The following is a 25,627-nucleotide window of genomic DNA, read 5'->3' as shown; positions in this document are numbered from 1 at the left end:
ATTCTTAATGGCATAATAATTATACATTTGGGCCAAAAATTTCTATTTCAAAAAGGTTTTGTCCCCTGAGTTTACATGGTTCTGTTTAGGTAGGCTAAATCACCCTCAGAAAATCTGTCTCTCTACATTGACTTTGCAAAAAAAAAACCTAGGATGTCTTTTGTAGAAAACCTAGGATGACTAAATTCCCACCTGGATTAAATGGAGTGGGATTAATTAGATGAGATAAATTGAGTACTGAAGACCTCAGCTGACTTTGAAAGTCTCCAGAGATTCTTCAGTTGCAGAATCCTAAATAGGTAGCTTATTCTAAAACCTAATGACATGTCCTTTCATTTTTTTTTCTTTTTTTAATTTTCTTCTATTTAAAGTGTTTCCATTTGCTTTTCTTTATACCATCCCTCAGTTTAATACAGGTTTTAATACTGAGGGCTAGACAAACCATTTTGGAGAGAGTGAAAATACATCTGAAGGAACTGGGTTCAAATCTACCAATTCATTTTACAGGTTCTGAATCAAGAGACAGAAGCACTATAGGCACCACCACAAATAAGTGATTACAATAAAATCCTTAGCAGGTCTGAGATCAACTTTGTGCCTAAATTCAATCACACATTATCTGCAGGAGTCAACCCAGAGCCCAATTTATGGCAAATAGCTGAATGTCAAGGAGAAACACTTCTTGAATTTTGCTAGCTTTAGCATTCATTTCAACATACCAACATGGCTGAAATTAGGTTTTCCATGCCAACACTAGTTGCCCCCAGGCAGCCCACTTTCTCTAATGTGATGATACATGGCCAACATCAAGCAGACCAGACTGCCCGGGAATCTGCCTGAAGGGCCCCAACATAACTTGTCAGAAAAGCAGTGGGGAAAGAGGTAAAATTTAAAATTACAGAAAGAATTCTGATTTGCTTAAAATTGAGTCTCAGAAGTGCACCCAGCACTCTCTTCTCAGGTCAACCCAGATGACTGAGGGCTCTGAAATATAATGCTGTTCTGACCTCTTCCAGGGCTGAATTACAAATTCATGAAGTCAAAGACACAGTGAAATGGAAGGTCAGTTAGCACAAAATTGGGGCAATTGAGAGCTGTGAAGATCTTGTCCTTTACCTTCAGAAAACAGCAAAAGGGACTGCTTGCAACAATTCAGCTGAAAACAAACAAACAAACAAACAAACAAAAACACCAACAAAAACAGGTAGATGAATAAAATCAATCTGATATAAAATAAAGAAATTCACATGTAAATAAAGAAATTTATTCATGTGCCTTCTAACGAGAAAGTAGAAATTGTACAGCAAGCATGAGGAATACCTGTTTGATCACAGAGTGGCAATATTTTCTAATATATTAATAGAGTATCATATAATTGAGTTTTGTAATTCAGTATGATCCTGAAACACAGTGTCAAGACAACACATGGCTCTGCACTCAAGTTCACACAGAAAATTTCCTCCATCCTTTCTACAGCAAATTTGGCAGAATCAGGGAATCTTGGAAGCTCTCCTTTACAGCACAAAGCATTAGATCTCATCAGTATTTGTCCTCAAATGACAATCTTAAGGAAAATTGTTGTGGTTTAACCCGGCTGGCAGCTAAGCACCACACAGCCGTTCTCTCACCCTCCCCCCCCCCACCTCTGGGATGGGGGAGAGAAACGGAAAAATGAAGCCTGTGGGTTGAGACAGAGACAGTTTATTAAGACAGGAAAAAAAAATAATGATAATAGTACTACCAATAATAATGTGTACAGAACGTTGGGCACCAAAAAGGACTGTTGTGGTCCTCTCTGGGATGGGGGAGAGAAACGGGAAAATGAAGCCTGTGAGTTGAGATAAAGACAGTTTATTAAGACAGGAAAATAATAACAATAATAATAATAATAATAATGGTAATAGTACTACTACTAATAATGTGTACGGAACAAGCGATGCACAATGCAATTGCTCACCACCCGCTGACCGATGCCCAGCCTATCCCTGAGCAGCCGGCCCCCCCACCCCGGCTAGCCACCCCTATATATTGTTTAGCATGACGTCAGATGGTATGGAATACCCCTTTGGCCAGTTTGGGTCAGCTGTCCTGGGTCTGTCTCCTTCCACCTCCTGCTGCACCCCCAGCCTGCCCGCTGGCAGGACAGAACGAGAAGCCGAAAAGTCCTTGGCCTGGTGTAAGCTCTGCTCTGCAACAATTAAAACATCAGCATGTTATCAACGCTCTTTTCATCCTAATCCAAAACATAGCATCCTACCAGCTACTAGGAGGAAAATTAACTCTATCCTAGCTGAAACCAGCACAAAAATGAAGACAAATAAGCAACACAACATGTACTACTATTAAATTGTAAGCTCTAAAGAAATGCTAAATATCTTGAACTCTTCAGCATTGTACTGTACTTATTTGTATTGTATTGTACTTCAGCACAGTACAAAGAGCCTAAGTTTGTAGTCTCCCCTAGAAACATAAACAGCAATATGCTCTCCAGATGCTGAACTCCAGAAGAAAGCTGGAGACACTCCAATGTTAGCTCTTGACAATTGCTTAAAGGCTTTTTCACATTTCTAGTGCTAACTTGAAATATTTTACAGCCTTGGTTTCTCTCCAAATTGTATCTGTTAATCACAACAAACTGTCACACATTGTCAGTCTCCACCAGTGGAAATGATAATGAGCAGCTTCACTTTACAAAAACACATCTAACTGATTTCAGATTGATGGGGATGGCAAACAATTTTGCCCCAGTCTTTGATGAACATATTTGTGCAGCTTGGAAATTCCATCCCAAATGAGTAAATGTGCTCTTGGCAGTGGGAAGACAGATAGCACCAGGCTCTCTAGCAGCAGTGAACTAATCATGGAGCAGATGTTGATTTGCTGCACTTCATGCACTGTTCCCTAAACTTTGGGTCTCCATTAAGGCTGCAATCTGTAACGGCCTCTTCCACATATAGTTGCAGACTCCTGCGTAACAACTCCTCTCCTGGTAATGCTGTCTTAAAAATGCCATAGTTTCTTTTCCAAAATTCAAAATGTGGCAAATGTACTTGTTGATACTGCAAGTATTCTACCTTTTTACCTTATTACTTCTGGAAAGGCTAAAACCTCCCGCCAAGTTGAAGCAAACAGACCTCTTAAAGGGTATGCTTACCTCATTGGCACATGTTCATTAGTTGTTGCACTTTATGTATTCTCTCTCTGGTGAAGGGGGAACGTATGAAACTGGACACCCAAATAACCACTTCTGCAGTAACTGATAGTATGTTATTACCCTCCACAACAGCAAAATGATATTTCCTATAACAGCTCAGTGAAGCAGCTTGCTGGTTATACATTCTATACTTGGGCAACATCTTCCCCTCAGCCATGTAACAGGAGCTAGAAGTGATGTTTTGTATAGCCCAATGGTAGTGGTCATCATTGTATTTTAATTCTGTTTTAAGCAGCAGATATGACTTGGGTTTCAAACTCCTTCACCTCCCTCTGAACTTCAGGCTTTTATGATGTTTTCTAATAGCTGGAAAATTTAAAAGTATTATTAAAATACAAGTTGCTGACAGATCTTGATGCTGCCCACAGACACATTTGCATAAAATATGGTATGGAAATCATTCCACTGAAGTCTCAAGAGCTGGAAATCTATCGTGGTGATGTAGCAGAATGCAGCCATGTTTCTGCTTTGGACATAAAGAGTTAAATAAATGATTCACAGAAGGAACTGTCAAGGACTTCATCATGCAGAATACAGACCATATTGGAAAGATGAAACACCTGCACAGGACGCAAGGCCAAGGACCCTACCTGCACAGTTTCTATCTGCCCTCTATTTAATTCTGTTTGCAAACAAAATCCCATATTATTAAGGACTCTCTATGGAGTCAAAGTAATTCTTTTCTTTAATGCTCATAATGAACAGGATAATACATTTACTACACTCTATTCTCCAGTAGATTTTTGCAACTCATTTACAAAATTATAAATATTAAAGTAATGAAGGCTTTTGGCACTACACAATGGATGGCAAGTCTCTAATTACATTTCCTCTGTAAAATTTGATTGTTACAAAAATGCTTTCTTTATTGAAACTAGATGCTTGCTCGTTTGCCCACACCATGGTATAATACTACAGAGATCTCAAGCTGCTTCTTGACTTTTCAAAGGTATATTTGAAGGAAAATAATGATACTAATTCTGCATACATTTTTTATTTTTATATTTTTGTCATTTGAAGGAAATAAAAATTGAGCTTCATACAGGGACTGATAATTTAAGTCTCTTTGAATTAGTCTCAGATAAATTACTTTCTGAAGCTTGAAAACTGAGCAGTAACAGTAGCAGTAACTGCAGAAAATTTAAGTAACTTCACAAGAACCCGATAACTACGTCTGGTGGTATCATGAAAAATTCAGCACTGAGCTCACAGCAAGATGCTGTGAGCAATGTAGAAGCTACTACAGCTACCATGCATACCCAGACAGGCAAATGGTGCTCAGAATGATAAATAACAGAGAATGTTATCATCATCCTGTTAAATTATGTCAGGTTACTGATATTTACAGCCTTCTAAACTATCAAAGCAGTCACTGTATAACTACACTTCCAATACTAACACTGAGTTTTTCAGAGAGATTTCTGTGCAGTGGAAAACAAAGTCCTGCAGTACATCTATGAGATAATTCAGGTATATTTATTTATGGAGAAGAAACAAGCTGTAAAAATGTATTTTCAGAGTGGCTGAGTTTTCTTGTGCAATATAGAATAGCTCAAGCCTGTTTCAAAAGGTACAGGATTATGTAGTTTTTGACTATAGGTGGAGTTGCTGGTCATTAGCCCTTCTAAAATTGGGCATATACACCTATAGTGATGACTTAAAATGATGGATGAAATGTAAAGAACATGTAGCTCCTGTTAGGGAACCTATCCATTTGTTAATAACGATCTGAGGAATGTTAGTATAGCTGTACACTGACCTACTTCAGTTACTGTGTACAGATTTGGAAGAAAGCAACCACTTTCGCAAATTCAATACTATGCAATCAGACTTCTGAGGATTATAGGCAGTTAAGCACTTCTAAAAATCCAACCTCTGGTGATTTTCCAGATACCTTGCATAAAATCAGCCACTAAGTCATGTTTAGCATTCAGACATTTCTGGCTTCTAGTTCACAGGCTTTTGACTATTCTAAATTACTAACTTGAAAAATTAATTTGAATGATTACAGATGGAATACAAGACAGCTAAACAGTATACACCTGCACATTTCATCCTACTGTGGGGACATTTGCAACTAAATATTCATCATATCTACTTACGTCTACATACTTACATCCATCATCACTTAGTAGCATTTGATCTAGGGAAAATTTGCAAGTGGAAGAAATAGTCTCCAAATTCACTACAAGAAGCCACATCTATGCCACATCAAAATCTGCTGAATGAGGGGAACTTGTGCAAAGGATTAAGCTTCAAGGAGCTTCATGTGAAGCTTCATCACTCACAGAGGCTGGGAATCTGCTGGAAGCTGGGAAGCTGCTGGGTAGCTGGGAAGCTGCTGGGTAGCTGGAACACTCCCTTGAGCACAGTCAGATGACCTTACCATTGCCCTACTCTATTGACAACAACATGACTAATTCATTATTTAGCTCTTAGCCATGCCCTTACCAGGACATGTGTAGATGCATATTTTTAACCACAGTTCAAGCCAGGCTGCTGTCATGGTTTAAGTTAATTAATAGCAAACCAGCAATAGCCCCAGGGGGTAATTAGATGTGAGTGGAAATCCTCTCCCTTTCAAGCTTCCTCCAGATTTCATCACAGATGTATAATCCTGTTCCTTAAAAGCCGCAGCAGGAGCTGTGTTTGGGCATTTCTCTGATCAGCACGTCCTGTACCCTCCGTTCTGCTGCTTCTGCCACCCCAATAGGAGATTTCCTGCCTCCCTGCAGACAGTGATGAACTTCCCTTACATGAACTAGGTAGTGGCTGGAGATGCACATCGTCTTAGCAGCCCTTTGAAGCAAGAAGCACATCTAGCTGGTGTTGCTGATTTAGTGCATAACACCATATGCACCTGCAGTGCTATATTAATAACAAGCGTCTTCCAAGTGAAGTCCTTGCCTCCCCCTTCAGTGCCTAGTTTTGCTACACAATGCTATCTAAAAGATTAATTTCTTCCCACGGGCAGCATGTATTGGAGATATTTAAATAGCAAACATGCACTCTGTCAGGTTCTGGATGGAAAGCTGAAATACGGATTTCTAGCTTTTTTTCCACATTCAGCTACAGCACCAGGAAACTGAGAAACCAAGAGAGAAAACTAAATGGTCTACAGGAATTTTACTTTATTCTAGTTTGTTTTAACTGTATATTTTAAGAGCAGCTCTCATACTATACATTAATTTCGGTTTATTTTTAATCTATATATGTAATATATATCCCAATGCTTAAAGAGAATACAAACATTTTCCTTTGGTAGGACTTTTCCCATGCAAAGCTATTCTTTAACTTTGTTTTGGTCACTTTTTCTTGTATTCTAGATTTATAAGACAAATGAGGGCAGCTCTTTCCTTTGATGTGAAATTCATGAGTATTTCCAAAAATAATGATAATATAAAAAGTGTCTTGATTTTATATGACCCTAATATTTAGTTGCTTAACTGTCATGGAAAAAAATCTAAAACCCTAAAGTAACCATGAAAGGAAGATAGCCTGGCTGTCTAAAATTCAGGGCTTACCTTCATCTCACTGGTTTTCAGGAACATACATAGTTATTTATGGTTAATATGTGTTTTTTTTTTAACACTTTTTACATTTTTTCTCTTTTACAGTTTTATAAGCTACTACATCATAAATCCTAAGAAATATAAGAATTGCTGAATTCATTCTCTACAGTTCTTAAACAAGTTTTGCTTAATTATTAGCGAACATTTTTCATAACTTGTAAAATATGCCACTAGACTTGTTGTTGAAATTATTCAACCCTAAATATCAACAGAAATTTTAACAACAAAGACAAGTCTAATTGTAATTATTTCCATATGACCACTAAACAAGTTGTGGATTAAAGAAAATTATGCACTTATTAAATTAACTCTTGCATGCAGAGTTTTTTCTTATAAGCTAAATTTTGTAGGTCCACGGTCCCTGAAATATTTTTCTGTCTTTCATATTTTTTCCTTCCAAACCCATCTGACTTTTATTTCAAGTCACATCACATCAACACAGACTAAAAAAGCAAAGCACAAAACTATATCACCAATTATTTTCTTCTCAACTGCCATTTAGTAACAATGAATGCTTATTTTTAAAGCACTTTGTCACCCTTAAAACCCTAAAATTAGTATGAAAGTATATATAAAAATAATAATAATAATAAATTGTTCCCAGAAAAAGTCTTTGGGTCTGTAAAGTACATACCAAATTAAACATGACTTGATATGTTTAATTAAACATGACATGATATGTTTATCTAATCAAAAGCAAGATATTTCTGTCACCTCATTATAGTTACTACTTATAATCATAAAATAAACATTATTCTAAAATGCCCTTGAATATTTTTAAACTATAATTTTAAAATGCTATCTTTCTCATGTCTGTCCCTTAATAAAAGTACTTTAATGAATGGTAGTATCATTTCTTACCTAGTTCTAATGACTAAAATCTCAAAAGCAAGTAAGAAATGAGAGTACTACACAAAGTACACTCAATACCGTGAATTATTCTGTAAGCTGTTGCTTGTTCTGGAAATAATTTTAAATTGTGCAATTGCTGATGCCAGAAGACCATCTCAGATTATCTGTACCACCATGTTTCTTAGTTTTGCAATAACTGATTTCCTTATTTCCTTACTATTTGCATGTACACCAAACAATAATGTACTCTGAACAGGAACATGCAGAGCCTATTAATGAACAACATAAAGCTGTCTGCTGCTTGTTCATCTTGAGGACAGTTCAAGAACTGTAGTCAGCAAATGTAATTCATTGCAGGTGGATAATTTTTTTAATGATGTCAAATAATTTTTTAATAAAAAGAATCTAAAACCACATTACAAGATCCAAAATACTACATATGGGCCTAATTTCCACCTAGATATCTAAACTCAGAGAATCAAATTAGAAAGCACTTACTTTGCTCTTCCACATCTTGAATCAACTCATGTACCTGCATTTTTTCAGTGAAACCTGTTCTGTGTCTGCAAAGCTGGGCTTTTGCACACACCAAAAGAATCTGTTGCTTAGGCTGATGAAACCTATGTCCTGCTTACAGTTTTGTAATTTGAAAACTAGGTGATTCTTACAGTTACATCCCTTGAACATCAGGAATTTGCTGCATTCTGGGTGCCAATTCTGACAGCAGAGGAGTCAGCAGTCCTGCTCACTATCATTTAAAACAAACAGTAGATGAGGGATGATGTTTAATGGTTTCAGACGTAAAGTGTGATTTAGTTCCTCTGACCTGTCAGTTTGCGGGATACTGTCCTAATCAGCCAGTGATACACTAGACAGAGGGAGACCTTTCTACTGTTCTTTGTTGCAGCTGCACAATTCTACAGACAGGGATGCAGAGAAATCCAAAATCAGAGAGGAGATATCTGCAGAAGCATGATTTCATACCTTGGCAAATGAGCTCTCGGAGAAGAATGGTTCCTGTCCTCCGTGGTACCTTCTGTGGTTTTACCAATGGAAATATAAATATAATATAATGATATAAAAACAAACAAACAAACAGAACAGGTACTAGAAGCCCCTCATACCCCTTTCCCCAGGACTCCTCTTCCTGTTTATACTGAGCAAGTTTTGCAGAGAGAGACAGAAGGTGCGTCCTGCCAGAACGCTGCAAAGCCTCCCAGCTTGAGCTCTTGGTACGATCTACAAGTTCATCGGTTTTCTCTTCCTCCCTCCTCCAGAACTGAACTGGGATCCAACTTTCTTGCTTCTTAACCAAATGTTCCCAGTAACCCAAACAGAGAACATCAGTGTGACCTCCTTCACCTGTGTCGTGGTAGGAAAGGTAATCTAGAAGTCACCATATGGTTTTATTGTCAACATGAACCAGGGACATCCTAGCATTGCAGGTTCACTTAATCAGAGCACCAAGTCAGACAGTAAATCCACTTGGTGAGGCTCAGATGGTGCTTCAATTGCACCATTCTCTGAAACAGGTCCATTAATTTGGCACAGGCCTTGTCGTCATTGTCCTGCCTGAAACTCATTTAACATAGAAAATATCCTAAATTCCACCCCAGATCATGAAGTCTTTCTTTTAGACCTGCTCTTTTTTTCAGACTTTCTAAACTTCAAACTATACACAAACCATTGTTACACAGTTTCATTACCTCATATTTCCAGATGATATAATTGGAGTTGTTCTGTGGAGTGTACTTGTAATAATTCCTTGTGTCTGAGTCCCAGTACCTGAAGTGCAACCCTTTTAAACAGTATGAACGAGTTTTACCACAGACATTGACTCAGGACATGGTGTGCAGAGCTTCCCACATCAAAAACACCAACCACTCTGAAAGACTGGAGTTATTTTCACTAATTGCCAGATTAGTCAAGATAATTTATCAGTGACTCCTCACATTTAACAGAAAAATTCCATGCTCAGCAAGACTTCTCATATTATAATCCTGCCTTGCTCCTAAATTTGGCAACTAAACAACTTCCCTGTCTGTGTTGTACAGACAAACGGAACACTTTAATTGTGTAAGGGAATTGAAACGTAGACTTAGACCTCCCTGGTTTTATGTTCAATCTTTTTAAATAGAAGCGTATTATTTATGAAAATGAAAATATTTCATTAACAGAAAATGCAAGTACTTCTAGTCGAAAACAACAACAAAAAAAACATTTTATTAGCTGGAAATTGCTAGATCAATGACCAGGTTACAAATACACCTACAAAAAAAAAAAAAAAAAAAAAAAACAGCAATACTCAACAGCCCTTTCCAAGAAAAATAAAAAGGAACCCAGATTATTAACAGGCAAAATGATTTCAGAATCCTTTATGCAGTAAATACATGGTGTAGCTGGTAGGTTTCCACAAGGAGAGGTAGTGCACAACAGTCCAGTCATCAAGTGGAAAGCCCACCCCAAAACAGGAGATATTCCCTGCAGGGAGAGAGATGAGTGGCAGCATGAAGTGACCAGCAAGGCTCCCTGCAACTGCAGCAGCTATTTTCTCTGGCATTATGAGTGTCATTTAGATAACACAAATATAACTATCCCATTACTCCCCCAGAACATGCTCATAGCTGAACCATTGAGGAACTGGCAAATTGCTTTAAATTTGCTTTGCTGAGAGCTTATTGCTCACAAGGGACTGGTTCTTCCTCTATGATTCCAGCTGTTAAATTGCCTTCAAGGACACTTTTCCACACAAGCATTTGCTGCAGTGACTTTAAAGGAGTGGTGAAGTGATGTGGAGACTGTTGCTGCAGTTCAAACTATGTGAAATCTGGAAAAATCCCATTTTAAAAACACTTTCATACTTGGAAAGTCAGGAAGTAGGAGTACATTCTTTACTTTTCAGTCTTTTTGAGTGTACTTTACAAACAATCTTATCACTCAGAGCATAAATTCATCCCCTCAAATAGAGGACCATATTTTTAACAATAAAGAATGTCTGACTGTGACTCTTCTGAAAAGCTGAAAGGGCTGTGTTATCTCCTAACAGGTGGTATGTGGGTACTATCATGAATTAATGATATGGTATGTGGGTACTATTATGAATTAATGTGGATACATCATGAATTAATAGAGTATTTGATTCTTGGAAAAGCAAGGAGAGGGGTTAGCAGAACTGCCACCCTGGACTTCTGGAGGACAGACTTTGGCCTGTTTACGAGACTGATTGGTGGAGTCCTTTGGGAGTCAGTCCTGAAGGGCAAAGGAGTCCAGGAAGTCTCTGGACACTCTTCAAGAAAGAAATCCTAAAGGCACAAAAGCAGGCTGTCCCCATGTACCACGCCCATGACGAAGAAAACTGACATGGTTGAAGAGAGCTTTGTCTAGAGCTCAGGAAGAAAAAGAAGGTTTATGACGTTTGGAAGAAGGGGCAAGTCACTCAGGAAGACTACAGAGTTGTCGTGTGAGGCTGTGCAGGGAGAAAATTAGAAGGGCTAAAGCCCAGCTGGAGCTCTAACTGGCTACTGCGGTTAAAGATAATAAAAAATGTTTTTATAAATACATAAACAAGACGATGAGATCTAGGGAGAATCTCCATCCTTTATTGGATGTGAGGGGAAACACAGTGACAAGAGATGATGAAAAGGCTGAGGTACTTAGTGCCTTCTTTGCCTCAGTCTTTAGCAGCAAGACCAGTTGTTCTCCAGGTACAACTAGCCCCCAAAGCTGGTAGATCAGGGGAGCAGAATGAAGCCCTCATAATCAGTGAGGAAATGGTTAGTGATCTGCTAAACCACTTAGATGTAAGCACGTCTATGGGGCCAGATGGGATCCTCATGAGTGTACTGAGGGATTTGGCGGAAGTCCTCATTAAGCTGTTTTCCATCATTTATCAGCAGTCCTGGCTATCAGAGAGGGCCCAGTTGAATGGCGGCCTGCTATTCTGACTTCAGGGAGCTCATGGAGCAGACTGAGTGCCATCACGTGGCACCTACAGGACAACCATGTGATTGGGTCCAGTCAGCATAGGTTTATGAAAAGCAGGTCCTGCTTAAAGAACCTGATTTCTTTCTGTGACAAGGTGACACGCTCACTGTATGAGGGAAATGCTGTGGATGTGGTCTACCTAGGCTTCATTAAGGCTTTTCACACTGTTTCCCACAACATTCTCCTGGTGAGGCTGTCTGTTCATGGCTTGGATGGACGTATGCTTTGTTGCGTAAAAAAATGTGTGGGTGGCTGGGCCCAAAGACAGTTGGTGAATGGAGATAAATCCAGCTGCAGGCCAGTCACTAGTGGTGTCCCCAGGTCTCAGTAATGGGGCCAATTCTCTTCAATATCTTTATCAATGATCTGGATGAGGTGATTGAGTACATCCTTAGTAAGTTTGCAGAAAACACCAAGTTAGGCACAAGTGTTGATCTGTTCAAGGGTAGAAAGTCTCTACAGAGGGATCTGGATAGGCTGGACTGATGGGCCAAGGCCATCTGTATGAGATTCAACATGGCTAAGTGCCAGGTCCTGCACTTGGGGCACAATAACCCCATGCAACACTACAGGTTGGGGGAAGAGTGGCTGAAAAGCTGCCTGACGGAAAGGGGCCTGGGGGTATTTGTCAATAGTCAGCTGAATATGAGCCAGCAGTGTGCTCGGGTGGCCAAGAAGGCCAACAGCACCCTGGCTTGTATCAGACATAGTGTGACCAGCATGACCAGGCAAGTGATTGTCCCTCTGTACTCCTCCTATCTAGTGAGGCCGCACCTTGAGTACTGTGTTCAGTTTTGGGTCCTTCACTACAAGAAGGACATCGAGGTGCTGGAGCGTGTCCAAAGAAGGGCAATGAAGCTGGTGAAGGGTCTGGAACACAAGTCTTATGAGGAGCAGCTGAGGGAGCAGGGGTTGTTTAGCATGGAGAAAAGAAGGCTAAGGGGAGACCTTATTGTACCCTACAATTACCTTAAAGGAGCCTATCACGAAGTGGGAATCAGGCTCTTCTCCCAAGCACCAAGTGATACGATAAGGGGAAATGGCCTTAAGTTGCACCAGGAGAGGTTTAGGTTTGATATTAGGAGAAAATTCTTCACTGAAAGAATTGTGAAGCATTGGAACAGGTTGCCCAGGGAAGTGGTTGAGTCACCGTCTCTGGAGATCTTTAAAAAACATGTAGATATAGTGACATGGTTTAATGGTGAACTTGTCAGTGCTAAGTTGAAGGTCGAACCTGATGATCTTTCCAACCTAAATGATTCTGTGCTATGGTAATTGACTCCTGGGCATTCATTCATTACAGAGGCAACACCAAAACAACCCTGTAACCATCTTTCTCCACATGCCCCAGCTATCGACACACTGAAAGAATCCAACTTCAATGGGAAAAAAAATAAGCTAATACAAACCTTGTTTTGCAAAGAAGTGAAGATTAAAGTCAGAGATGAAACTATACTTCTATATAAAAACAACAACAACAACAAAGTTGAACAAAACCAAAAATGCAAAATGCAGACCCTCAACATGTGGATATATTCTTGTGTTTGCAAGTGGCCATTACTCATTTGGAAGAGGAAGGTGAACTATTTGGAACTTAAAATTCTCATGGTACTTTTACACTGAATTCAATATTATATTTTACTGGCAAAAATAAAGGGTAATCTATTTAGAACAGACTTTTAAAAGATTAAACATCATTAGAATAAATGACTACCCACATGCAACATAAAATTGATACCCTAGTGCTATGTAAACACTAATGTTCATCAGTGCCTGAGATAGGAAGGTGAGGAGGTAATGCCCCCAGGCATCAGTGTCATGGTCCTAACACTAGTCATGCATTCATTATGTTGATGAGCCATTAGTATGTAATGCTTTACAGGCATCACAAATCGGACTAGAAACCTGAGATGTGCAAGGAAAAGAGCACAATGCACCTTGGAAAACCTTTTCCTGAGATCCGCAAATTTCACAGGTGCCCAGCACTGATTTCTCCACCAGTTTGCCCTCCAAACACCTTATGATCCCATAAGTAATGAAAAGCACATCCATTGGCCAGGGAGCATGTTGAAGAAAAGTCAAACCTATGGAAAACAGTGTTGTTCCTATATAAAATGTTAACATTTTTAGGTCCGCAGCTTGGAGGTAGAAGTAAGAAAAGACTGAAAGTAACTTTTCACTTTTGTTCTTGCCACAGTAGGGTATATCTGGCTAAACCATTAGGCAACACATTAGTACAATATTCAGCAAAGATTACCATCAGGGGTACCTCATTTGTGCATTCAATTGCTAAATAGCTCCTTCCAGTCAGCCATATGGACATCCTACCATGTTTATGTAATTTAGGCACAAATACACAGTCTTAGTGTGAGTCACCACAGTCTCTCCAATGTGTTATGAAATTCTTTGACTTTAGTCCCCAGCTATAAAACAAAGCTAATACTTTGCTTTCAATCAGCATCTTTGATTTCCAAGCTCACTAAGAGGTGCCCTCTTGCCTTCAGCATGGCCCCTCCAACGTGGGGACCTCAGATGTCACTGAGCTGTCTGCCACTCCCAGAAACAGCCTGAAGACATTGCAGTTTCATAGGAAAGTCAAGTAAGCTTCAGTTGTCCCTTAAGAATCCTCTGATATGAGGTATCTCCTGAAATGTTATGCTCCTTCCCAAGAGAATGCAGACCATGATGGGCTGTGTAGGAGGCAGTGGAACAGCATCAGCTTAAATAAGCCAAGGCCTATTTCTTTGTAACAGGGTTTCCATTGTTTTTCTCTTTCTTCTTTGTAGTTTCCCAGAGCAGCAAGCTCAACACCACTCTGAAATAGTCACTTATCAGAGCCCCTCGGCTCTGATGCTTGTAGAAAGCTGCCAATAACTTCTGAAGAGTTTATTGTAAGCATACAGAAATTCTGCCCTGCAGCTCTGAGTGCCCTTACCTTTCTGCATCGCACTCCGGAGGGCACACAAATTGCTGCTGACCTTCCTGAGCTGGACTGGGACTAAGAGCAATTTAGCTGCTTTGGGGGTAGCACAAAAGCCCAAGCTAATCATATCGGAAAATGTAGCACACAGGGCCAGTGACACAGTGATACAGCAAAAATTAGGGACCATGGTGTATCCAGGGTTCTTCAGACAACCATCCTGAGTGTCTCTGCACTGCATTCAGAACCTGTACAGACAGCTTTATCCCCCAGCTAGGCAGTCTGGCTGTCAGAGTTGACTGTATTCATACTCTGAAGATAAAGATAATCCTTTTGCTAAACTTCATACACTTTAAAATAAATTAGTAGGAGTACTTTCATCTCTGGTAATGATTTGTAGTTGAGATTAACGGCCTGATTTTTAAAAGTACTTGCCAGTAACCATGAGCTCTCTTTATTTACAACAATGTGTGAGCTTCCTGAATAGATGGAGAGGCTGGCTGGATTGCACCTCTTAACAGTAACAAACATCCTTGGCTTCCTCACCCATAAATATTCTTCACTCAATATGGGCACATGATCACACACTGACTTGCAGATCAGTGTTACTGTCTTATTGATACTTTTTAAATATGTCATTACATTTTAGAACAACGAAATTTTCTTCTTCTCAATTTCTTGGGCAATATGAGTGTATAATCAATCATTTTTACTGTTACTGCTTAGGTGCTTTCTTCAGGTTTCTTCTTGTAGGATCAAATGTTTCATAGAGAAGTGTGATGTTTTTATATCTAAATGCTATCTGTTTTTTTAAAAACCGGGAAGCTCAGTCTCACTCTGCTATTGGATGCAGAAGAGATAAACCTCAGCCAGTAAACTCAGAAAAGATTATAAACTTCTCCCTCCAAAAAAGGGTAGTAGCAATACTCAGGAGTGTTATTTCAACATGATTATAAAGATGAAGACTATATTTCATTATTTTTAATACCCTTTTTCAGATCCATTTTCAATTTTCCTGAAAAAACAAAAGCAGTATGGTGCTACAAAATCGACATTTTTATATATCAGCTTGCTACATACCACTGCTCCCAGATTGCTGCAGTAATTACCTTTATGACATTACAAGTGCCAATTTAGGATGAAAGCAAAATGTAGCTAGGAGCAAGAGGATTTGAAAAATAAAGATTTAGGATCCACCTCTGATACTTTTTCTATTCCTTGACCAAGAATCTTTCCTTTATACAAATTTATATATCCCCTGCTTATATATATATGAAATTGTTAAATATCTATTGCAGTCAAGTTCTGGGTCGTCATATGTTTAAGAAGGCATTACTGAAGAACCATAAGAAGGACCCAAGACTCTGTGAATCAAATCAGTAAAAAAAATAATAAAATAAAAAGGTAAAAAAACAAGTAAATTAATTGTGTAACATAATTCCTGCTTTACTTGGACATTTTCAGGGAGTTTGCACTACACTCTTTATTGAAAGTAGGTAACTGAAGCATGCATGCTGTTAGACAGCGTATATGGTAGGGTGAATATTTTGGCAGCCCCAGAGAAGCCAAATGGAAACTTCAGGAGCCACAAATTGTCAAATAAATATGTTGCCAGAACATTCAAGCAGAAGTGAACAATTAACAAGTTACAATTAACAAGTTATCAGACCTCAAAGTGTTGCAAGTATTTGTTTATGTGGCATCCCACCGATGTAAAGACAGCAGTTGTGTTTCCTGAGGACAACTGTTTCAAAGTGATGGCAGCACTGCAGAGTCATGGGAACACTGTGGAGCCCTGAAGGACCAGCAATGTAATGATTTTAAATGTAATCATTAAGTTTAGAAAGCTAGGGACACTAAGTCAATTTTCTGGTAAATTCTATGCCTTCAAGACTACAAGTCACACATTAAATTTATCACATTACATTTCTTTGAGGAAGTACCTGCTTGAGGGAAACAAGTTGGCAAGGAGAATCTTAGAGGAGAATCTCAGAGTTGATGATTTAGGCTTCATTCCTGGGGGTGGAAAAAAATTAAATAAACATGGACAAGTGTTTTAGACCAACAGTCCAAGAGCCTTATATTCTGTTTCAGGACATCCATAAAGCAGTACTACTAGAGGAAGGACTGACATAGGGGTGGAAGACTAGACACACAAATAAGCTGTACTTTTAGTCTGTCTTTCTTACTCAACCAGGCTAGAAATACAACTCAGTTGTACACAAACCTCTGAGTTTCTTTTTGTGTCAATATTTATTTAATGGGTACAATGTCTGTCTGCAACCAGGATGATGCCTTGTTACTCATTTACTTACCTTAGTGTTCATTGAATCATCTCCCATTATATAAAACCTAGGAAGTTTTTCATTAAAAATCCCAAATCTTAGGAGACAACACCAATAAAAATAGACTTTTTAGACTCTTCTATGATGTTTTTGAGCAGAAGGCAAAAGCTTCCACAAAATCACTCGGCACAGCTTTCGTTCATCTTTTTCACAGCATTTTACAGCTCTGTGGGCTATGTGAAGCATTTTCATGGTATCTGCCATCTCCTGTACAGCAGGTCATTTGGGGAGGCCCTGTGAAAAGTGCATTGTAATTGTGAAAGGAAGATGTCATAAAACTGTGAAAGTAGATCCCTTCTTTTAAATCCATGTAAATACAAATCTCAGCTTATTTTTTTAGTAGACAAAGCGTACTTGTAAAATTTGGGCCTGAAAACATACTGCAACAAAGTAAAAGAAACATAAGCTAAAGGTTGAAATTTGGCCCTCCTGTTAGAAAAAGATTGGCAAGACTGAAAAGACCATAAAATGGAGCCTGAGATGGAAGGGGAGAGACACTCCAAAGACATCTGGCAGCACAGGTGAGTCTGGGGCTGTGGGGACACTGGGCAGGGGCCAGCGGGGCCTGATGCTTTCTTGGCTGATACATGTCCAGTGCATTGTTGTGAGCACGTGCTCCCAGTAATGAGTGATAAATCGGATAAAGAGAGATATAAGTAATGGCCAAACACAAAGCCTTTAGGCACTCCATCTGGTAGGCAAAGTAGAGATTGACGAGCTTCATTAAATGACCAATTTTAGCATACTCCAATGGGGAAAAGAACACTATGCCTAGGGGCTGCAGACAGATGGGCAAGCAGGGGCGCGAAGGTGAGGAGCTGAATTAAAACAATCCTGAGATTAATAGTAACACAAGAAATGCCCTGACGGGCATCTAGCTGTTTCCATTACCAGCTGTATTCCTTGCAAGAAGGCAGGACCAGGCAGAATGCCATTTCATTCCTGGTTACTTTCTACATCAGAACAAAACCCTGATACTCTTCAGTGTATCCAGTGTATTCCAGCAAAAATACATTTCTCTGAAAATGTTGTAATTGACTCAATTTTTCTTCATCTGTCCAAAATACAATGGATGGCTTTGACTGACTCTGCTCCCAGAACACAGCAGCGAGGGAGGAACTACCCTGACAAGGAGTGGAGACAGGTCTCAGTCAACTGGAAAGGGCCATAGCAAAGTTCAGGACCTTCAATGAGACAAGAAGGGGTGAGAAGAAAGGTGAGAGCCTCTGTGGAAATCTCAGTGAACACCCAGCTCTAAGATAGCTTAGAGAAAAGTTTATATTTGTCAGCAAAATTTTGCCTTTAAATATTGTGGCACAAGCTAGAAATAAAGGCAAGGCAAAGACAACAGAACTCTCTCCATTGCATGCAAACATGTCATGCTGTATTTTCACATACTCATAACTAACTCATCTAAGACACAATTCAACCGTGTAAAGAATTTTCAGGAAAGTCATAAGAGACTTAGTTTTGAATGATAGTTTGAGCTCCTTTTTCAATGGCCAAAACAAGATTGCATTTTTAAAAGGTTTTAAAAGGGGCCCAATGCTGTAATCACTTTAGTTATTAAAATCATAGGCTTTGACTCTAATGAAAGCAGAAATTATCCTTAAGTGAATGATTAAAATTAAATGATGAGTTAACGGTACTTACAGACTCTATTATTACTTTCAGTGGGAAGAATAAGAATCCACAAGATTGGATGGCTGCAAATCTGTCATTGAAAAATTTTCCTTTCTTCTCCACCAAAACAAAACACAAAACAAAACAAAAAACATCCTTAAGGTTTCCCTGTGAAAGAACTCTGGTACAGAGTGAAAAAGAACAATTTTTCACGTCTACTTTATATAGAAACACCTATTCAATGGTTTAAGCTGGCAAGACCACATCCATTTCAGAAGCTTATTTGCCAAAGTGAGTTTTTTCTCTTACAATTTCTTACTAGAACGCTCTTTTGAGAAGATATTTTATGAGGGGCATTTCCAGACCTGCTTGTCTTTTTGCTGTTGCTTTGGCTGCAGCACCTGCCAGTAACATTTCATCTTCAAGTTTTCCACATCGTTTGCTGCTATTCCTGTCTTATGGTAAAGAAGATCCAAAGGTAAAGGAAAAAAAAAAAAAAAGCAAAACACATTACTTACAAGAGCTCACAGAGCCTTCCAGCTTCTAATTTTAGAAGCAAACCCTAAAAAAAATAGCTTTGCTTTACTGGTGCTAGGGAATCCGGGACAAGCCAGTGTTTTTGTGCTCTCAGGAATGGGGTGGAGGCAATGAGGTTAAAAAAAAAAAAAAAAAAAGAGAGAGATTGGCATTTCAACAGACACATCTTGACATCCACAAAAATTATATTTCTTGCAGGTACAGTCCTTTGTACTTAGGATGCCATGCGTATGGCAGCTGCAACAGATCTCCCTCTTGATCTCCCTCTGTGTACTACAGGACATCATAACAGTCCTCATTTTCAGCCTCATTCAGAGCATCCAGGCTGCCTGGACATATACTAAGACCAGTGGATCTGAAGCTCTCCCCTGGGGATTTAGAGGTGCAGAGCTTCACTGCTATCATACCCCAGTTGTCCCTGTTACATCTCCATCACTTGCAGCTAGGTCTGGATTGCCATGTAGATGCGTGTTGAAATCAGAATCTTGTAGAGGTGGAGTAGAGTTAAAGATTTTATTACATTATTTTATTAATTTATTACATTATTTAATGAAAAATACTTGCATTTTTTAAATAAATAAAGCAGCCATTGTGGTTTGAGATTTATGATATTATATAACAGGGGTGATGAGGACAATCAAATCTGGTGTGATGAAGGACCTGGTTCTCTAGAAGCAGCCCAGCTGTTGTGGAAAGAGTGGGTGCTCCACAATGACACCTTGAGTTTCCCAGCAATTGCTGAGAACATGCTCAGAAATTCCCAGTACTGAGCAGTAGAAGAGTTGTTCTTGCTAGGTACCTGCACAGGAATAGCTACAAGTAGTCTGGCAGCACTTAGACATTGAAATACTGTGTTGAGCAAGAGCCTTATCAAATCCTCACAGGAAAATAAATAAATAAATAAATAAATCTGGAAAGCTTTTAGAGCTCACAGGAAGACCCATGACTTGGGAATTGTCCATTTGTTCTAGGTATTCCAGAAAAGCATCAAACTTCATTCTCTTGAGGCTGTAATTCTTCTAATAGCCAGTAATTCATATTTAAAGACATTGCTCATTATCCTTTGGCTGAGTGCAAATATAAGTCCCTTTCTTTTTCTTTTTTCTTTTTTTCTTCTGTATCATGCATAATAGAGCTGAATTTCCTAGGCCTTACTACAGGGAAAAAAAAAAATGGTCTGTTTAATAATAGATTATTCAAAATTTTGAGAAAAAAACAAGATTTTTTATTTTAATGCTTATAATAATGTGAACTTTGATTAGGTCTTTGGAAAAAATCTGAAGTGCTATCTGAAATGAAGAAATTCAATACTAAAAAATAAATATACATATAAAGTGATCTTGGGCTGATGAAGTTAGCCATACAATGGCAGTAGCTACAAAAAGACTGACATAATTTTGTGGTATGTAAAAAGAAGAAAAAACTAATAGCTGCTCTACAAAAGCTTTTATCCAACCACCCCATTAAAAAGCATTCAGTTTGAGGCATCACATTTGAGCAGAACATAGTGAAAGATACTTGCAGAATTAATTTACCATTTCCAGGCATTCCATATCAATACTTAGTGGACAATAAAATGAAGTTATAAGAAGTCAATACCTATTATTAGTCATTTAAAAACAACTGCTAGCCCATGTTTATTTTCTTCTTTGATACAGAACATTTGAATAGTACATGTAATATGAAATGTTGCATTCCAATCTAGAATTAAAATACATTGAAGCTAAACCAGATAGAAGTACTATCAACACGGAGTCATGTAGTACAGTATTATTAATATTTCAAAATACCAGACTAAAGTAAAGCTTCTTGAAGGAGTAACTTGAGTAAAGCTTCTTGAAGGAGGTGCTAAGTAAATGGAGGCAAGTTAAAGCTGTTGTCCGCTGCATAGAGGTATTACCTTAGTACTGTAATGTAAAAACCATAAATGTGAGAAGTAGAAAAATCTCAGGAAAATAAGAAAAGGGGGGGGGGGGGGGGGGGGGGGGGGGGGAGGTAAAAAGAGAGAAAACGATAGCAGAAGGTAAAAGATTTAACAAGAAATATGTGGCATGACAGTACTTTGACTGGTCCACTGTTAATCATCCCCTAATTACTATAATCAGCATAATTAAAAGTAACATAGTCTTTTCACCTTTCCACACTATGAAAAGTAATTTTTCAGCTAATGTGGGAACCACAGAACAGGCAATGCTAAATTGGTCTATTGGCCTTTGATTCTGAGTACAAATTTTCTGAATCAAGCCTGATTTTTAGGAGCATTTCAAGAGAGCTTGAGAGCTATAATCAATAAAATAATTGGATCTAAAAAGCCTGGTTTCATACATTTAATACATTCAGGCCACTTTGTCCTAAAAAATACAAGCTTTAGAGATTCAAACACTTGTGTCTAGTGAGAAGCTGGTAGAATCAATACGGATCTGATTTTACTTTGCCAAGTAACAAATGTTCAGAAAAAATAAGTTCTAAATCATAATTTGATTTACATCACAGTGAGCTTAAGCAAACTGTTGTACTGGTTGCAATCAAAAAGACCACAATTTAGGACATTGAATTTTTTTAATTTGTTACAGATTGAGATCAAGAATGAATTCTCTCAGTAATTCACTGTGCTCTAAAGGCAGAAGGTAAATTTTCATTGCTAACACTAATTTTGGGCTTCAATGATAGAAGAAATGGCAATGCTGGTTGTAAGGAACTAGGATAGACCTTACCTTTAATGAGCCCTTTATGAAGGCGTGATTCAAAATATTCACACGGTTTCCTGAGAAATCTCTTCTTTGGTTGTATCTGGGGCACAAAATCTGCCTTTATAAAAACTGAGGTATTTTCTTGACATTAGAGTGTGCCTTATTTTTCCATATTAGCTAGAGGTTAGGGTACTTCTGAAAAAGCTATTTTCTCTACTATGTGAGTTCAAATCTCTCTATCAGCTCTCCAGCTGGGAGGAGAGTAATCTATCCCACCTGGAGATGTCCTTGTTCATGCTGAAGTTGGGCCTCAGTGCAGAAAGCAAGTCTAGAAGGTGGGCTAAGTCAGGATGGCTTCACAGACATCTATAGTTCACAAAGCAAATATATTTTCTGAGATAAAAAAAAAATCCTAGTGAGCTCATACTACAGACGGGTCAAATAAAGTCAACGTCCACTTTCTACATGTTCTGTGTAATATTTTAGAAAGGGGTTTATGCTGTTGCAGAAGGCATGCCTGAGGCAGAAGATGGTAAATAGGTCTGTGAGGTGATGAATCAAACTCTCAGGCAACATGATCTAAGGTCGCTGAATGCAAGCCAGGTATGGATCTGGGTTTAAGTCCTAACTGCAAGAAAGTTTTACTGCAGTGTGCCTTGAGTCTTTTTACACATTCTCTTTAGTGGAACTAATAGAAAAGGGTTGGGTTGCCTGTTTATAAAAGACCTAAGCCCACAGACCCTCAAGACATTGAAAGGTTCAGTGTGCTGCCCCTTTGGCAGGAAATCCTGCAGCTGCGTTTGCCTGCTGCTTTGTTTGGGTCAACGAGCCCTGTCTGTTATCAAAGGAGAGGCATATGGAGGAGAGAGATGGAAGTCAAATCAGTGTAAAGCCTGATATTACACCTGGACAAGAGACAGGAGTGTGCTCACTTCTTATCGTTCATAGGCGCTGTCTTTTAAGTTTCCTTTCTTTTCCTGCTTTCCTAAAGAGAGTGTACATTTATTCCCCCTTTTATCGGTATGTGTCCTGTACACTTGGCAAGAAGCTCTGATCGTCACCCAGATGGGTCAGAGCCAGATATCTGCTCCTCTAGTACAAAGCAAAGGCACTCTTTGTTCTCAGTCCAGTAATATAGGCATTTTCAAATGATGTAGGAAAGCAAGAACAGGCTACAGTAATTTTCAGAGGCAGGAAAGATGCTAGAAGAGTGAGCTCCACAGCTACATTTCATGGCAGTCCTGTTGTGAGCCTCAGAGATTGTCACTTAGGAGGAAGCTCCTATTTCCCTGCACTGCTGGATACAATCTACAGGAATCTTCTACTAGCAGGTTTGTTCGTTTAACTTTTTTCAATACAGCTCTTAATTGGTGAAACCCTTATTGTGCCACTCATTTGACAAAACACTTTTGCACAGTTTTGTAATAGCATTCACTATTCACCGCAGAAGGTAAGCTCTCTGATATCATACACAATTTATCAGGACAGACACTATATTTCCTAGCTCACAACTCTGCTCCAGCTCTTTCCTCAAATTCTTTCCTACGTCATTTCCTCCTGCTCCAGAGTCTCTTCCTCCCTCTCTTGACTTCTCCCATACTGATTTCATTGCCTGAAATACCCTTTCAGATACATGGTAAAAGACAGTTGCTTTGTCTCCATTTAATTCCTGTCAAACAGACAGGGCTTATACATTTACAGCAGAAATGCTGCACAACCTTCATTTCAAAGAAAGGCAAAAGCCATTACTCCCTGGCTAAGCTCCTTTCCAGGTAGACAGCTCTGTGTTGCTGTTTGTCTTGTCCATTGCTGACAAACTGGGATTGAACGTTCCCTTCCTGCCCATAATGTCAGCACTGAATCACATCTGGAAGCACCATGCTGATTGTATTTTAGTTTATTTTCCTATAGGAGAAAGCACAGTTTGTTACATATTTGTTTTGTAAATTCCATTTCCATTTTAATTAGAAGACAAGTTCCTGCAATTTCCATCATAATTACCATAATCTGTTTAGAGCCAATATGATGAGTACAGACAGGAGAAGCAGCTGTGGTACGTTTGTTTTATGCTGGGTGGAAATCTTTAAACAGATAAGTATTGGAAATAGTTCTACAATCACTCTTTTTGAGACAATATCCATGTGCAGGAGTTACTTGATGGATGGTGTATAGTAGAATCTACGTAGCAGGGAAGAAACAGTTTAAAATGTGTCTCTGGATGTATAACAAAGATTATAAGCAGCACTTATTTTTCTGGTTTTGTTGTTTATGGAGGAGATGATATTGAGGATGCTTACATTTTCTTGGGAAATGACTTATATGGGTAGGCACATATTATGGATTTATTCACTATTGAATTTTATGCCTGTGTAACTCAATTGAGTCCAGAGTTAGAGCAATACAGCAGTAAATCAGACTCTGTTATTCTTAGCTACATATATGGAATCACAAGCTAAATTCACTGTGATATAACCATGAAGATGTGTGTTGGAGGATGCTTTAAAGAAGCCCTTCAGAAAGCACCATCAATCTTTCTGATTGTACTCACCTCTGCTCGACAGCACACTGCAGCCAAAGGAGAGTTTCAGTGGGTACTTCTGAAAAACATCCTTGTCTCCTTAGAGCAGAGAAACTGCTGCAGAAAATGTGGGAGCTCTCCCTGCTCTCGCTCACCTATACTGGCTTCACTCTTCATCAACATCACAGAACTCAGCTGTAAAACTGATCTGGATGAAAGCAGTGTAACAAAACTAATGTTAGGACAATGTCAGGAAAGTGGGGGATGGTCTTATTTTATGAAATCTCTAGGCAAATTCGTAGCCTCCTTTCCCTCATGCTCTCACACCCACGTACTTACAAGCCCCAAAGTGTGTGTGCCCCGGTGGTCTGTCAGGATGAGTTGTGTGCAATAAAGAGGACAAGAGGCTCTGGCTGTTGAGCCTTTACACCTTTTCAGTTCCTCTTGACTGAAGATGACAAACCAGCTGTCAGACAAATCTTCTGTATTCTTTAGGAGTTGCAGATTTTGCAGGGTGGCCCTTTGCTTCAGAATTGCACATGCTTCAGACTCCACAAATCTTAGGCAGGGTTGCTGCTAACCCTCTGCTCAACCTTCTTTGAAATACATTTTGTAAACATATACATCTTTATGGCTATTGTCCATTTTCCCATTGGGCTAACACAAAAAGGAATGGCATATGTGGTGTGCAGTAACCTTGTTGCCCCCATCCTGTGGTCAGACACCAGGGTCTTCCCCTAACAATACAACTCTGCTGGACTCTCAGCAGTGTGCAAGCCTCTGGGGAATGAACAAATTCCATGTTCCTCAATTTGATTGACTGGGAAGAGTCAGTGCCAATAAAGGTCAGTCTTTTAACACTCACTGCAACCTTAACATTTTTTAAACTCCATCCAAACACAGTATTTCCAAGGCTTGAGCCCTTGATTTGCACTCAACTTGATTTTTAAGAAAAATGATTTTTTTTGTTTCTGCTATAAATGTATGCAACCAGAGGCAAAGAGCATTTCAGTTTTATTATTACTATTATTTTAAAGAGATTTTAATAACATTTGAGCACAAACTTAAAACAAACTAAATCTGAGGTGTTATTTATGACTTTTTAAAACGTGTTCAAATAGTCACTTCCATGGCTTGTATTTCTGGCCTTAAATTACTCTATGAATGTATTTAAGTTTTCATTGTTATTTGTTTCATGTTAGCTGCCATTTGCTATAGTTAAATTTTAAGAAAGTTGTTTATTAATTGCATGGCAGTATGATTTTAGCAGTATCCTATTTAAAAAAAAAAAAGTAAAGAAAACATTCTAAATTGCTCTGGTTACCATTTACATGATGTTTCATTGCACACACCATTTAAAGAGTCATGATTT

General features: G+C 38.8%; 1 long non-coding RNA gene across 3 annotated transcripts in view; it reads right to left on the bottom strand.

Moving 5' to 3' along the window:
- Nucleotides 1-348: 348 nt before the first annotated feature.
- Nucleotides 349-25,627, bottom strand: part of LOC125182949 (uncharacterized) — a 67,076-nt gene continuing 41,797 nt past the window's right edge. For 2 of the 3 annotated variants that reach the window (XR_010829360.1, XR_010829369.1), the window contains 3 exons: nt 16,486-16,558; nt 8,623-8,674; nt 349-2,188 (listed from right to left, as the gene is read on the bottom strand). This is a non-coding gene — a long non-coding RNA (uncharacterized lncRNA). Of the gene's footprint in view, nt 2,189-8,622; nt 8,675-16,485; nt 18,625-25,627 lie in introns of all 3 variants that reach the window. The other variant, XR_010829365.1, reaches the window with a different exon arrangement.

The sequence above is a fragment of the Anser cygnoides genome, chromosome 1 (assembly GCF_040182565.1).
Source record: "Anser cygnoides isolate HZ-2024a breed goose chromosome 1, Taihu_goose_T2T_genome, whole genome shotgun sequence".
Classification (NCBI taxonomy): domain Eukaryota; kingdom Metazoa; phylum Chordata; class Aves; order Anseriformes; family Anatidae; genus Anser; species Anser cygnoides.
Note: the sequence above shows the minus strand (reverse complement) of the source record. Positions and strands in the feature narration are given on the sequence as shown.